Source organism: Podarcis liolepis (assembly GCF_965112155.1).
Source record: "Podarcis liolepis genome assembly, chromosome: 3".
In the NCBI taxonomy this organism is placed as follows: Eukaryota; Metazoa; Chordata; class Lepidosauria; order Squamata; family Lacertidae; genus Podarcis; species Podarcis liolepis.
The window spans coordinates 31,334,325-31,347,784 of NC_139557.1; the positions used below are offsets into that span (position 1 = coordinate 31,334,325).

At 40.5% G+C, this 13,460-nt stretch overlaps 1 protein-coding gene across 1 annotated transcript in view; it reads right to left on the reverse strand.

Moving 5' to 3' along the window:
• Positions 1 to 482: 482 nt before the first annotated feature.
• Positions 483 to 13,460, reverse strand: part of LOC310702417 (uncharacterized protein) — a gene marked incomplete at its 5' end in the record, with an annotated part of 62,752 nt that continues 49,774 nt past the window's right edge. Inside the window, one exon of the mRNA XM_083493895.1 lies at positions 483 to 493. The remainder of the gene's footprint in view (positions 494 to 13,460) is intronic.

Below are 13,460 nucleotides of genomic sequence, written 5' to 3' on the forward strand. Positions count from 1 at the left end.
CTGACAAATACATAATTGCAAATGCACTACATCTATGCAGCTGACAGCCACATGCTTTTATCTTCCTGTTATTTTCACATAATTGTAGATATTCAAACCATGAAAGCTCATGGACCTTCTTTAACTGTCTTTCTTTGGCCAGAATGGGCTGCAATTTACTCCTTATACCTGTGCAGAACATATTATTTTCTTCAAAAGCATCTGTATTGGATTGTAACTAATCGATAACAGCCACAATGGAAGACTTGGCAGATCTCATTCTTTTCACAAATGTATGTAAATTCTGGTTGGTTGTTTTTATTAGTTTTAGGAAGCAACATATTTCTGAAAAGCCTATCCCTTCCCAAAAATCATTTTGTGGGCTTTTCTCAGTGGCAGTATCTCATAGAACCATAGTGTTGGAAGGGACCCAAGGGTCATCTAATCCAATGCCCTGCAATGCAATGGTCTCAGAAGCAATGATCTCTTCCCAATGTTTGGAGGCTGTCTATATCTTGATCAAATCAGCCTAACCTTCTTGGAAGCTTTTTCCCCATTTCTTATTAATATACTTTGAAAATGCTAATTATCACATGATAAAAGGGATTCGTTATTTCAACTCTATAACTTTGAAAAACCTGTCATGTTGTTGTTGTTTTACAAAGGAGCTGTACTTCCGAAGCTGCAGCCCATTATGGCTTCCACCCAGTATTACCCTTCTAAGCAAAATAAAATGATTAAAACAACATTTTAATAAACAAAGCTGGAACCTTTTTGTAAAGCACCATTAGGATCATATACATGCTTGAATACCAATTTTCCAGTGCACTGGGATAATGAGTAATCTAAAAGCACGTATTTAAGTATAGATAATGACTCTATTTATTCTCATGTCATTAGCAGTACAAAGCAGCTGAAATAATCCCCATTGCTATTCATTCCATAATGCACCATCATCACCTTCATTTTTTAGAAAAGGTGAAGTGCCTGCACTATAATTACTGTGTAAAAAAAGGGGGGGCCTCCTAGATATTGTTTCCAAGATATCAGGTGTAGCATCCTTACTGAAAAATGAGTTTGGAAAAAATAATGAGTTACGTATCAGCTAGTCAGGTTTATCCTTTGTCGAGCCATCTCAGGTTACAGCTAGAATGACAGCGACATTGAGTGACCTTATATTTCTGAGTTCATGAGTAGAAAGTTCAGCTTCTTAAAACTATGTTTTTGAGACGGAAACATTATGCTTCTGGAAACAGAGAAGACAAGTGTACAGAGCAATCTTTCACTCGCCTTCTTTCCCTTAGTATTAACAATTTCATTTAAACGTGTTTACAGTTTGGGGGAGATGTTCAGGATTCCGCTAAACTTTACGAAGGTGAACACTTATCTGCTATGGTATGGTATTGATATGGTGTAGTATTTGTCAGCAGGAAAATATAGATTGTCAACATAGAGGTTTGACATGTTGTTGTTGTTGTTTAAAATAATGACATTGGAAAGTTATTGAAGAAACATTCTTGTCATTTGCAGTGCTAAGTTATAGTATGTCGTGGACTGACTGGATGCAGAGGAATGTTCAGAGACACCAGCTGGGGAGCCCACAAGAGACAGGGGATTGGTGGTGGGATGACAAGGAGTGGTCAGTGGGAGAAGAGGGAGCAGATTGGGAGGAGTCGGTGTTGGAACCTGAAGAGGTAACAGGGTTTAGTGAGAAGGAAGAGTCTGTGGCAGAGAACAGTCCAGAATCAGAGGCTGGAGAGGGGGGCCAAGAGGGAGAGATCAGGCAGGCTGCTGAAGGAGGCCTCCTGCTAGTGGAACAGGACTGAAGCAGGGCTTTCCCTTCTCTCTTGCCCCCGCACGCCCCCCAATCTACTCAGATCCCCCATAACAGTGCATGGGTTTGGGGAAATTGTTCTGTCTGGCAAGCCTAAATGCTTATGTTGATGGAACAATCTCCTTAGTGCAACGTTGAATTCCTTGAAAACGATCATCCTTGTTTGAAATGGCCAACTTTGGGAGAAAGGGTGGGATGGAAAATGTATAAATAAAATGCAATGAATACAGAACTTTCTATGCTATTCACTTGTCAAGAAGAATCTTGTTCGACTACCTAACTCCCCCGGATTTCTGCAAGAGAGTTCTGTTTTGTTTAAATCTCTGTGTTTAAATTTATTCTTTCTTTCCTGCAATATTTTCAATATGTGTTTTTAAAAAGTGAGCCATTTATTCAAATCATGCGGCTCTTGCAGAATAGAGAAGTCTGTCTGCCAAGCTATACTTTCCTCGGAAAGTGAATGGCATAGAAAGTATTATATTTAAAAGAAGGAAGATAATATTGTTTGACTTGTTCAAAGCCTGTCATGGTGAGGACCCAATGCCCTCCTCACCGCTAAATCAGTCAAACAGATTTGTCCAGATCACTTTCCAAAACAAACTTCACTTTTCCTCCTTGTCTAGGTCAGCTGAAAGCTCATGTTCCAAAAACATTTTCCCCCACCCCCATTCCTCTCATCCGAGACAATGTCTGACTGAATAAATGAGACACAAAATGCTAGCTTATTCTTCCGTTTTTCTTCCTCACTTTTCATACTGTACAATTCTCCATTTTTTCCTGTATGGCACCTTTCATCTGAAGATCTCAGACCACATATAATAGACATGAATTATTCAGGGAGGCTGTATCTCTCTCAGGCATAACGGGGAAAGTATAATTACTCCATTGGCAAAAGGGAAACCTGAAGCAAAGGGAAGCTGAGTGACTTGCGCATGTGCATAGCTAAGGAGGGGGCAAATGCCTAGAACTGAGCTCTGGTGCCAGTTTTTTTAAACAAAAAGCCACTATCTTTATCCACCTGCCGTTTCATCACTTCAGATCACTGGGTGAACATGCTTTGGAATCCTGCAGTGAAAAAAAGTCCCTAAGGGGATATAGAATGGAGGAGGGAGAGGCATCCTCAGATGATAAATTGAATTAACCATAGCTGGTTGTTGGTTGGCATCCGTCTGTCTCGAGAGACAATGGAGGAGTGCGCTTTTGGGGGTGAAGTCCAATGGCTGTAAGGTTACAGTGCCTGCTGTGGCTGTAGAGACCAGTATGGTTGCAAATGGGGCCAATGAAGGCGTTGTCAACATGCAGAGGGCAGGGAGGCCAGCTGGGTCATCTCCTTCCAGTCTTCCCACTGCAAAGACCATCGGCCTCTGCTCTGATGTAAATCAACGACCCGGGCTTCAAAGCCAGGGCACACTATCAGCAGAGCGAACTGTGCACACAGAATAGGTGTGAGGCTTGTGGAAGCATACTACAACTACAGATTTATTAATCATACATCAGGACAAAAAAACATGTCTTCTCTCTCTCTCGTCGTCTCAGAGAAAAAGGGGAAAAGAGCAAAAGCTATACACAACGGAAGTTCCCAGCAAGCTGTGCTGGAATGTAAACAGACATGTGACACGCAACAGTTCCACATGTCTGCTCCTTAAGGTGGAATGGAAATCTCAGCAGGCGTTTGGTTGTGCTGATGCAGGTGTTCCAAGGCGTTTCTTTTCTCTACGCTCCTCCCCAGCGGTCATTTCTCCTCTGGTCACTACTATGGATGCATGACCTGACGGTCTCCAGGCACTGTGACCACCTACCTGCAAGGCATTACCATACGGCAGGTTTGATGTTGCCGGCCTTTATGCCACATTTGCAGACATCTTTGTAGCGCAGAGTTGGTCTGCCATTGGGCCTCCCCTAGCATTTCTCTTCCTAAAAGACATGGAGTGCTCTCATATTCTACCAGCCTCATCTGTCCTTAAAGAACAAAGCAAGACATCCATCCATGTGCGACTCCATTACTGTCATCCAATCCAGTCTGTCCTTTCCCTGAAACTATCAGTGCAGGCTGTTTTATTTATAGTTGATGATGGCCAAGCCGTCAAGTAAGTTTACATTTGCCTGCATTTAATTCGCAAGCCTCAGCTCATTTTCCTTCTAAACCCCAACCTCACGTCATACAAGTTAACTGGGGCCTGTTGTGTGGATTTTTAAAAAAGAAGTTCCAAAGATGGCACTTATCAAAATTTGGCTTCTTTTTAGAGAAGAGATCTCTGCATTTTTGCAATAATATTTTTCGTATTTTTTTCCCCATTTGTAAACATACATTTACAAATTTGCATTTATAAAGGCAAGTAAACTCATTGCCCCACATAGGAACACTGGAAGCTGTCTTATACTGAGGCAGACTACTGGCGCATCTAGCACAGATGGCTGGTAGAGGCTCTGGAGAGGCTCTGAAATTCTGATTTCAGACAAGGGATATTCCCAGGCAAAGGCACCAACTCTGTAGAGCTCTGAGGTGTCATCAGCCACATAAAGTCTGTTGGGATGGGGCTGAGCCCTTGATGGGGCAGAGGCGGCCTCCTTTGTTGGGAAAGGGGGCATATGGGTTCTACCACTGCCCTGCTGAAGAGAGTTAGCTGGGAGGATTGGGCTGTGCTGACGACTCAAACCGGCCTCTGGGACATTCATTACGTCAGTACAGGGGACAAGGAATGGGTGCTCTGGGGTGAATGTGGCACACACAGAGCGTGAAAAGAAATGGGGGGCTGGGGCCAATGGGGTTTCACTTTTTTTTTAAGTACAAAGCTGAGCATGGAGCCCAGCCCCCTGCCTCCAAACTTGGCCTCCTCCCAATGCTTGTTGTGTGATGTTGATGCTGTCCCACATGAGCTAATGCAAATGAATTTTTATGCAAAAAGAGATTTTAAAACAGAATGAGTTCAGTGAGACTTAAAAGCCTTTAAATATCTGTTTGAAATCAGCGAGACTTTAAAAAAGCTTGATCCTGATATATATGATCAAAATGTTTTTAATATATTAAGAGCCCCAGTGCATAAGATAGAGCAAAACAGAAATATCTGATGAACTATCTAATACGTGCAGACAATGGCTTACTCAGGCACAAGGACAACTTTTGTTTGATCGCTAGCTAATTCATACTCAAGAGTAGGTCTGATCATTTCAAGGGTCTTAAGTCCACTGATCTCAATGGGTCTATTCTGAGTACAACTATCACATACCCTTCAACATTTCTCTGATGAAAAAAGGGACATCCTAAGGAAAAGCAGGACATTTGAGGATCAAATCATAAACTGGGATCCTGTAAATCCAGGACTGTCCCTGGAAAATAGTGATACCTAGAGGGTTTGCTAACATTGGATATTAACCTAAATTTAAGCAACCTACAGTTGCCCAGAATTCTTTGAGGGAAGAATTGTGGTTTGAATGCGCTTTAAATGTACAGTGTGTAATTTGACCTTTAGTGTGTCTGTTCTTCTTCTCCAGTACAGATGACCCCTCCTAAAGCTGTTTTACCTTGAATAAGCAGCCTTTGGGGCTTTATCATGTGTGATAACACCATTTAATATCCAGTTCAACTTATGCTATATGCAATTATGGTGTATATTGAGGAGAGAGGATGTGTGCATTTTGTGTGCCTTAATATAATATCGCAGTATTATTGAGCCAACCAACACTCTTTAAGTGTAAACAATATGCAGATGGGTTTTTATTCTACAACAGTGCCTCATTTGTTCATTGCAATATTATTACTGACACAATGATAGCTCGCACAATGAAATCTTGGCTGTGAAACAGAGATCCTGTTCCAAAATAGGATGAAGAATTTGTCTCTGTCAGTCTTTATTGTTAATGAAATATTTGTTCGGTTGTACAAATGTCTATAGTGTATGAATGAAAGAGTGCCATTGAGTTTTAATTTTTTAAAATGATTAGTTCAGAATTATTTTTAAAACATAATTATGTTGAGCTCCTGAAACAAACCCACCAATGTGTATAACTGAGCACAAAATTAGTTTTGCAAAATTGATGATGCAGTCCATTTTATTTTGGCAGTTTAGGGACAGATCCAAAACTCATTGAATGTTTACCATGGTGATACAGTATATTTCTCTAGGCAGGCATTTACAAAACAAGAGGGATCATTTTTCATTCCGCACTTTCTGTAAAAACTACAATCTTATACTTCCTGGATAAAAGCAAGGAATGGCAAACCTACAACACCTGGTGTCAACACAGGAATAGTGCCTATGTAAGGCAAACCTCTTGATTTCCGTCCCCACCTCCATTCTTAAAAATCTTACCATGTAATTCTGTATTTCTAGTTGCTGGCTCCTTTTCCTGCCACAATTGGTGGGCTACAGTTACTGTAGGACTTTTAATTACCAGGAGTTACCCAGAAATCCTTTACTTCCTTTTGCCTGATATTCCTGTATCATTAAATCAGACACAACAGGGCAGGCTGCAGTGAAAAGGTAACTGTTAAGAGATAATGATTGATGATCTTAAAGATACTATCCCCAGAAAGATCAAGATGAGAAAACACAACAAAAGTAATTATTTTTCTGTCAAGCAGCAAAGGTCTGACGAAAGGGAAAACGAGTCCACCAAAATGAAAGCTTCAGTAGCTCCTAGTTAAGTTGCAGTCACATTCCATTATTCCCTTTAAAGGTCAGATTCTGACAGATTCAAGTCCCTGGGTATGGTAGTAAATGAATTACTTCCTCTTGTGTGTGTGCGTGTGCACACACAAATGTTAGGCAAGATGAAGCATTGCAGTTACTTAAGGGACTAGAGGAGAAAGTTAAAATGTGTGGAGTGAAACAGACATGGCGGTAGTATATTGCCACAAAATGGCCTCCCTGTGGGGAGTAAGCTCTGCCCAGCCCACTGCACCTATCTTTTTGAGAGTAGCCTAAATCCAGTGCTTTCCCCCCTCTAAAACAATGTTTAGGGGTAATCTGATTTTCCTACTCATATTGAAATACTGCCCTCAATGACACCAAACTTAGATTCACAAAATGTTTAGAGTTATACGTCCCCCCAGAAAAAAGCACTGCCTAAATCTGTGTGTTTACCAAAGTGAAATATACTCAGAGTCGCAAAGTGATTTCATGCTCTTTATTCAGCTCATAGTGGTGAGGAGGAATGAATGAAAGTCCCCTCACAGTATCTGCTTTATATGCATTATTTACACAATGGGCTGCACATGATTGGCTAATTCTGGAATTCTACTGTAAGCCAATCAGGTTGTGGATTCACTTCTATCTGGAGCAGGATTGGGTGGTTCCTGCCAACCAATCATACTGCTGCATTGTTCTAGGACCAATCAGACTGCTGCATTTTGGATCCTATTGTTCTAGGACCAATCAGACTGCTGCAGTTTGGATCCTATTCAACTCAGTACATAACACAAAGGAAGGATAAGTCTTGCTGTGAGCGGATGAATATCTAGCATGAGTATCTTATGGCCTCATTAAATGCCTAATCATGTAGAGAGGATATTGAAATGTGCATTTTCTGCCTTTCAAATTTAGGCTCTCGAGTAGTGATTTTTGGTTTGCCCCACTTCCAAGAGACACATATCAGGCTGAGGTTTATTCCAAATATGAATCCAAGTATGTGAAGCAATAAAAACCATTTGGGCTTGTGCTTCTGTATACACACTTAGTTCCAGGCCCGGCGGCTACCGCAGCTCAGTTCCCAGATGGAGATGTTATCTTACACAAATGGGTCGCTGAAATCCAGTTTTTCTGTTTGTGCAACTGGCACATGACACTCCAATTTTTTCCAGCCATCATACTCTTTATTCTGCTGTTTCCCATCTCATCAGTTGGGCAGCACTTGATGGAATGTATCCAGGCTGTTTTTGGTCCCACCTCTCCATCATTCCTCCCTGGCAATTCATTCCCCAATTTCCACCCTGGCAATGCATAGAGGTAGTTCTGCACCGATTCATGTGTACTTTTTTTAAATTTAAAAAAAAAGAATCCCAGTGCCAAATGACACATTAGCAGCCTTAGATATCACGGTTCACAAAATGCGAAATGAAAGGTTGTACTTGTAAAAAAAGATAAAAACTTATTCTAATGGGCCTTCTAATGGGAAAGCCTTTTGGAAGGCAGCCTTGGGAAATGCAGTTCTTACCACACCCATTTTTACACTTTGGCCTCGCCCACATTGACATGTGCCACACCCCCAACAGTTGACCATGGATCAATGCTGCCCTCAATCCTCAAAAAGGTAGCCACCTCAGCCTTAGAGGACAGGAGAACTTTAAGCACTTGAAGGCTCATAAAACCAAACAGCAGGAAACAGTGGAGTACTTTTTATATGTGGTTCAGTAACAGCACAGAGTTTATGCGCCCATGCAGGACAATTCCATGAATGTTTCTTCCAGACTTACTGATGTGATGTTGCATTAGTGCTTAATTCTGACACAAAAAGTCTTGGGATAATTCTGTCAAATTATTTCAGTAACAACCAAAAATTGCTCTTTATACCATTACTCTGCTTAGAAAACAACACATCAACACATTAGCAACTGAACTTGTAAATTAGCATTAATTTCAAAAAGCAGCAGTAATATCAGGGAGTGATAACATTTAAACTAATGCTTTCAAAACAGGGAGGTTTTCCAGCAGTTTATTAATGTAGATTCTCTCACATATAAACAAAGAGCAGAATGAATTGTCTCAAGAATTATTGCTTGTGATTTCCCATCGCAATCATGGCTGTTGCCATTTGAAAAGTCAACATTTACCCAAAGCGGTATCTTAGTTACCCTGTCAGAAACAGATGAGGGACTCCCCCTCCCGCTTCCCTTTCTCTGAAAATGCTGTGAAACACTGGATCTTGACACAGCCAGGAGAACTGCAGGAAACTGTTTATAGTCTATATACAATAAATCCCTCCTTTCCATGTCCTCTTTTTCTTCCTCCATTATATTGTTGGGCTCAAGTTTGTGTTCCATGCTCCTTTTGTCATTTTCTTGAGGGCTGCAACCTGTCATTCGTTCATCTGTGAGGACCGCTATCTAATCGTGAGGACAAATTTTAATCAACGAGGCTCTGAGTCAAAGGCACACTTAAAAACAAAAATAGCACCCTCATCTCTCTCTCTCTTGTTGATTTGATGTGCAGCTGTCATAGGGAATGAAAAAGAAAATTGAGGGTGGCATTTCCTTATTTTCTTGTTTATTTGAATGTATGCAATGGTGGGGGCTGAGTTTAGCGGGGTTCAGAAAGCTAATTCTGAGACTCAACCCAACCCTAAACCCATTTCAAATCATGCCTAGACTCCTCTAAAGCTCAAGTCTGGCTCATAAAAATGACACCAACATGCAAACTGATTTAACTTACAGCATAGATGGTGAATCAACTAGAAGTTATTTTGCTGCTTGACAGCTCTAATCTTCACACTCTGCAGTCTTCTAGTAGTACCTCTCATGTTTAGGATCTCCCAACCAAGTCAACCTGCTTCTCCGCCTCGGGTTAAGTACTTAATTTGTTCCGGAGGTCCGTTCTTAACCTGAAACTGTTCTTAACCTGAAGCACCACTTTAGCTAATGGGGCCTCCTGCTGCCGCCGCGCCGCCAGAGCACAATTTCTGTTCTCATCCTGAATCAAAGTTCTTAACCTGAAGCACTATTTCTGGGTTAGTGGAGTCTGTAACCTGAAGTGTATGTAACCCGAGGTACCACTGTATAGGGTGCTGCATTTGTACTTCTGTATCCTTATTGTCCTGTTTTTGTCAAAGAGTGGCACTTTGTCAAAGAGTATCACCTGCTGTTGCTGTTCCTGCTGTCTTACTTCAACTACCACCGACCTGATATGGCAGCACCCCCAGCCTGGTCCTTGCAACAACATTTTTGGACCACAGTGCCTATCATCCCTAACCATTGACCGTGCTGCCTGGAGCCGATCGGAGTTGTAGTGCAACAACATCTGGAGGGCACCAAGTTGGGGGGGGGGGCTGCACTGTGGCATTTGGAAAATAAGGAATCTCTAAACTGGTTATCCTGATGCCTGATCTTAAGGATGTTTACTTTCATTTGATCCAGTGAGACTTGTATTATGCATGTTTAGAATTACAGTTCTCTGTTCTGGGGTTTGTTCCCCTCTGGGCAACTCAGATAGCAATGCTTCCACGACCTGCAGCCAGTATACTTTATTTTATTTTATTTTATTTTATTTTATTTTATTTTATTTTATTTTTGCATTAATTGATTTCATTTCGAAATAGTACAGGAGGGGAAGAGCTCACCTACGTGTCCTCGTTTCTGTCTCCTTGATATATGGCAGATTGATATCTCTCCATTTCCTCAAAACATATTTGAGGACAATATCGAAGACTAAGGGTCAGATAACGGGGGTTCTGCATTTAATTAATGTCTGCATTTAATTGTATTTAATTAAGGTCCACAATTTCCATAAAATGCATGACCCACAGAGCACATTATGATTAGCACTCCTTTCATCCTCCTTATTCAGCCAAACAGCAACTCAATTTGTTCTGTCCTGAGATTTTCACCACCACACTGAACAACAGGGAATAAATAAAGCATTATGATATCATCCATTATCTGTTACAGAACAAATTCGTCTTCTGCCTTACTGCAATAACTGCATTCAATAAAATGTCCTTAATGTTCCCATGGCCTCCTGGATTATGAAAAGATGTTTATCCTGCAGCATTGCCCTTGCTACCAAGCTACTTTAATATTTCACAAAATCTTAGAAGCAGTACAGGCCAGATGGCAGGATTCTAATTGGTCCATCTAGGGGTCCCTGATGACCTTAATGATTAAATCTACCTTTCTGTTTCATAGCATTTAGCAGGATTTTCAAACGCTACCTCTCAAAAGAATGAGGGTCAGTCCTTTGGCTGCATCCAGCAGGGGGATAATGGACTGAGCAAATCAGATCAATAGAAGGGATTTTGAAGAACTGTGGGATTGAATGTCATGACTCTTCATTATTTCCTGTCTATCCCTCCTGCAGCTTATGTCAAAACCTGATAAAAAATGAGCACAATATAGATCTTGGAAGTCAAACTAATCCTCTGAAATGTCTTTTAATGGTTATTTCCAAAGAACCATTTGCAATCATTATAATTCATGGTTATCACACTAAATTCAAAATTTTTGAATGTCTTCCAGAAAGGCTTAGGACAAGTATGATTTAATGTAAGACCCTCTTAAATTCAGCAATGGTGGGATTATCCGGGTGTTTGTGAGCATCCAAATCTTAAAACACTTGAATATAGAAAATGTGCACTCTTAGGGTAAACACAACACCCAGAAATTAAGGAAATGGCTTGCTGGGCTGGGCTGTGGATAGAGTACAACAGTGAGGGGACACATCCTGTGGTGATCGGTGGAGCAAGAAGGAATCTGCTGTTTGTGACAAATTGAAAAACAAAGCTTTCATCTAGCTTTTTGCTACTGGTCTAACAGATTTTGCAGGTTTATGTATTGTTTCAAAAACCTGCATCTGTCTGACCAGGTGGATCCATGGGGTAAAAGAAAGAAATGTGTTTACAACGGGAAGTGAAGCATCTCACAAATCACTTTTAATTCTCATAAAAAACAATTGGCTGTGCATGTCGGATGAAATAAAGGAGGATAGCTCAAAGTGTACTGTTCAGTGTGGTGAAGGCAGCACTTTCTACATACATGAGCTCCCAAGTTGATATATCATCTTGTTGCTCTTGGCTGAATGCAGTCAATTCCTCTTTCTCCTGTATGGGAATAAGGCATCCCATTTCTGATTGCCTCCAATGGAAGAAGTTGGTGTCTCTTCCACTGAAGAAAGATGCACATATTTCCCTGTGCATTATTGGGCTAGGAAATTGACCCCAGGGTGAAATAGTGGGAGTCTGCTTAAAGGTATTTTGGTCCTTAGCACTTGGCACCTCCCGTTTTAAAAGAGGCTCCTTGGTTAGCACACCTGGAAAAATCATCTCCTGGGATCTTGGAGAGTACCGTATTTTTCGCTCTATAAGACGCACCAGACCACAAGACGCACCTAGTTTTTGGAGGAGGAAAACAAGAAAAAAAAATATTCTGAATCTCAGAAGCCAGAACAGCAAGAGGGATCGCTGCGCAGTGAAAGCAGCAATCCCTCTTGCTGTTCTGGCTTCTGGGATAGCTGAGCAGCCTGCATTCGCTCCATAAGACACACACACATTTCCCCTTACTTTTTAGGAGGGAAAAATTGAGTCTTATAGAGCAAAAAATACGGTAGTTGGCTGTCAGAAAAGACAGTAGTACTAGAGAGACTGAGTCAGTAAAAGTGTGCTTTTCTGTATCTTAATTAAAAAAATAAAAAATAAAAGCAGGCTTCAGAGAAACTCTTGGGATTAATTTAGAATAATTCATACTTACAAATGGATTGCCAGAAGGCAGATGTTTTCCATATCTGTCAAAACCTATATCTTAATTTGTGAGAAGGAGAAGGAGAAGAAGATTCAAATGAAAACCTGGCAACACGGCAAGAAAGAAAAAAAAAAAACATATTCTCTCCTTCCATGCAGAATATCTTTCTCTGCTATTCCTTCCTTAAAAGTTAGACCTAACTTTTCTCATTAGCACTAAGTAGATTGGGAATGGTGCAGGGAGAGTGAAAGAATAACACTTTTATACTAAAGCAATGTTGGCTCAGCAATGAAAGTTAAAGGCTGAATTCTTTTCCATTTCCCCCATCCCCCATCTGTGGCAGTGAATGTTAAAGATACCTATTAAGTAAGTCATCTGGATGTCCCATGGCATCTCTGATGTAAAAGATGCTTGTGTTTTTATTCCTGTGCAGCATATGATTAATGTACATTCCATACTCATGAGAGAGTTGCTTTAGGCGCAGAAGAATTTTGTTTATAGGCGAGAAAAAGAAAAGTCTCTCTCTTCCTTGGTATTTTTAAATGCTTTGGCTAAACAGTTGATTAGTCACAAAAATGTCTTCCAAAATCTTGTGTGTCATTAACCTATGCTGATCATTTGATGTTAATTAGAATTGATAATGAATTGATCTGGAAGAAAGTCTCTTTCAGATATATTGCAAGGAATAAATGCTGTGCGCAGGAATGTACCATGGGCTGGTTTCCCCCCAGTGTGACTGAGGCACTTAAGTAGTCTTTTACAATTGAATTATTCTCTCCCTCTTTCTGTAATTCTTTGATTCACTTCCTGCCCCATTCTAATCTCCTCCTCATGTAGCTCCTTCGTCCTCAGCCCCACCCCCACCCCGCTTCCAATATGCCATTCATTACAGATTCCTGGGAATGAAAAGGGAGAGGACTGTTGTTCATGCTCTTTTTTTTTTTTAATATTAAAAAAACCTTTATTATATTCCAAGAGTTAAAAAAACATATATACATCTTCCATAAAAACAAAAACAGAAAAAAAAATAAAAATATACAAACCAAATTTAAGTTCCTTACTAATTAAATACGTAAACCATATACAAATCCATTACATTATTTGACTTCCCACCACCACGTCGAGAACCATAACTCAGCAATATATTTAGCAGTGTCTTCATCCTAACGTTGTTCCTACCTCGCGGTTTTTATATCATACCGACTGAGACTTTAGCATTTCCTAAAATCGATTCCATGTATGAGAGAAATTTATTCCAATCAT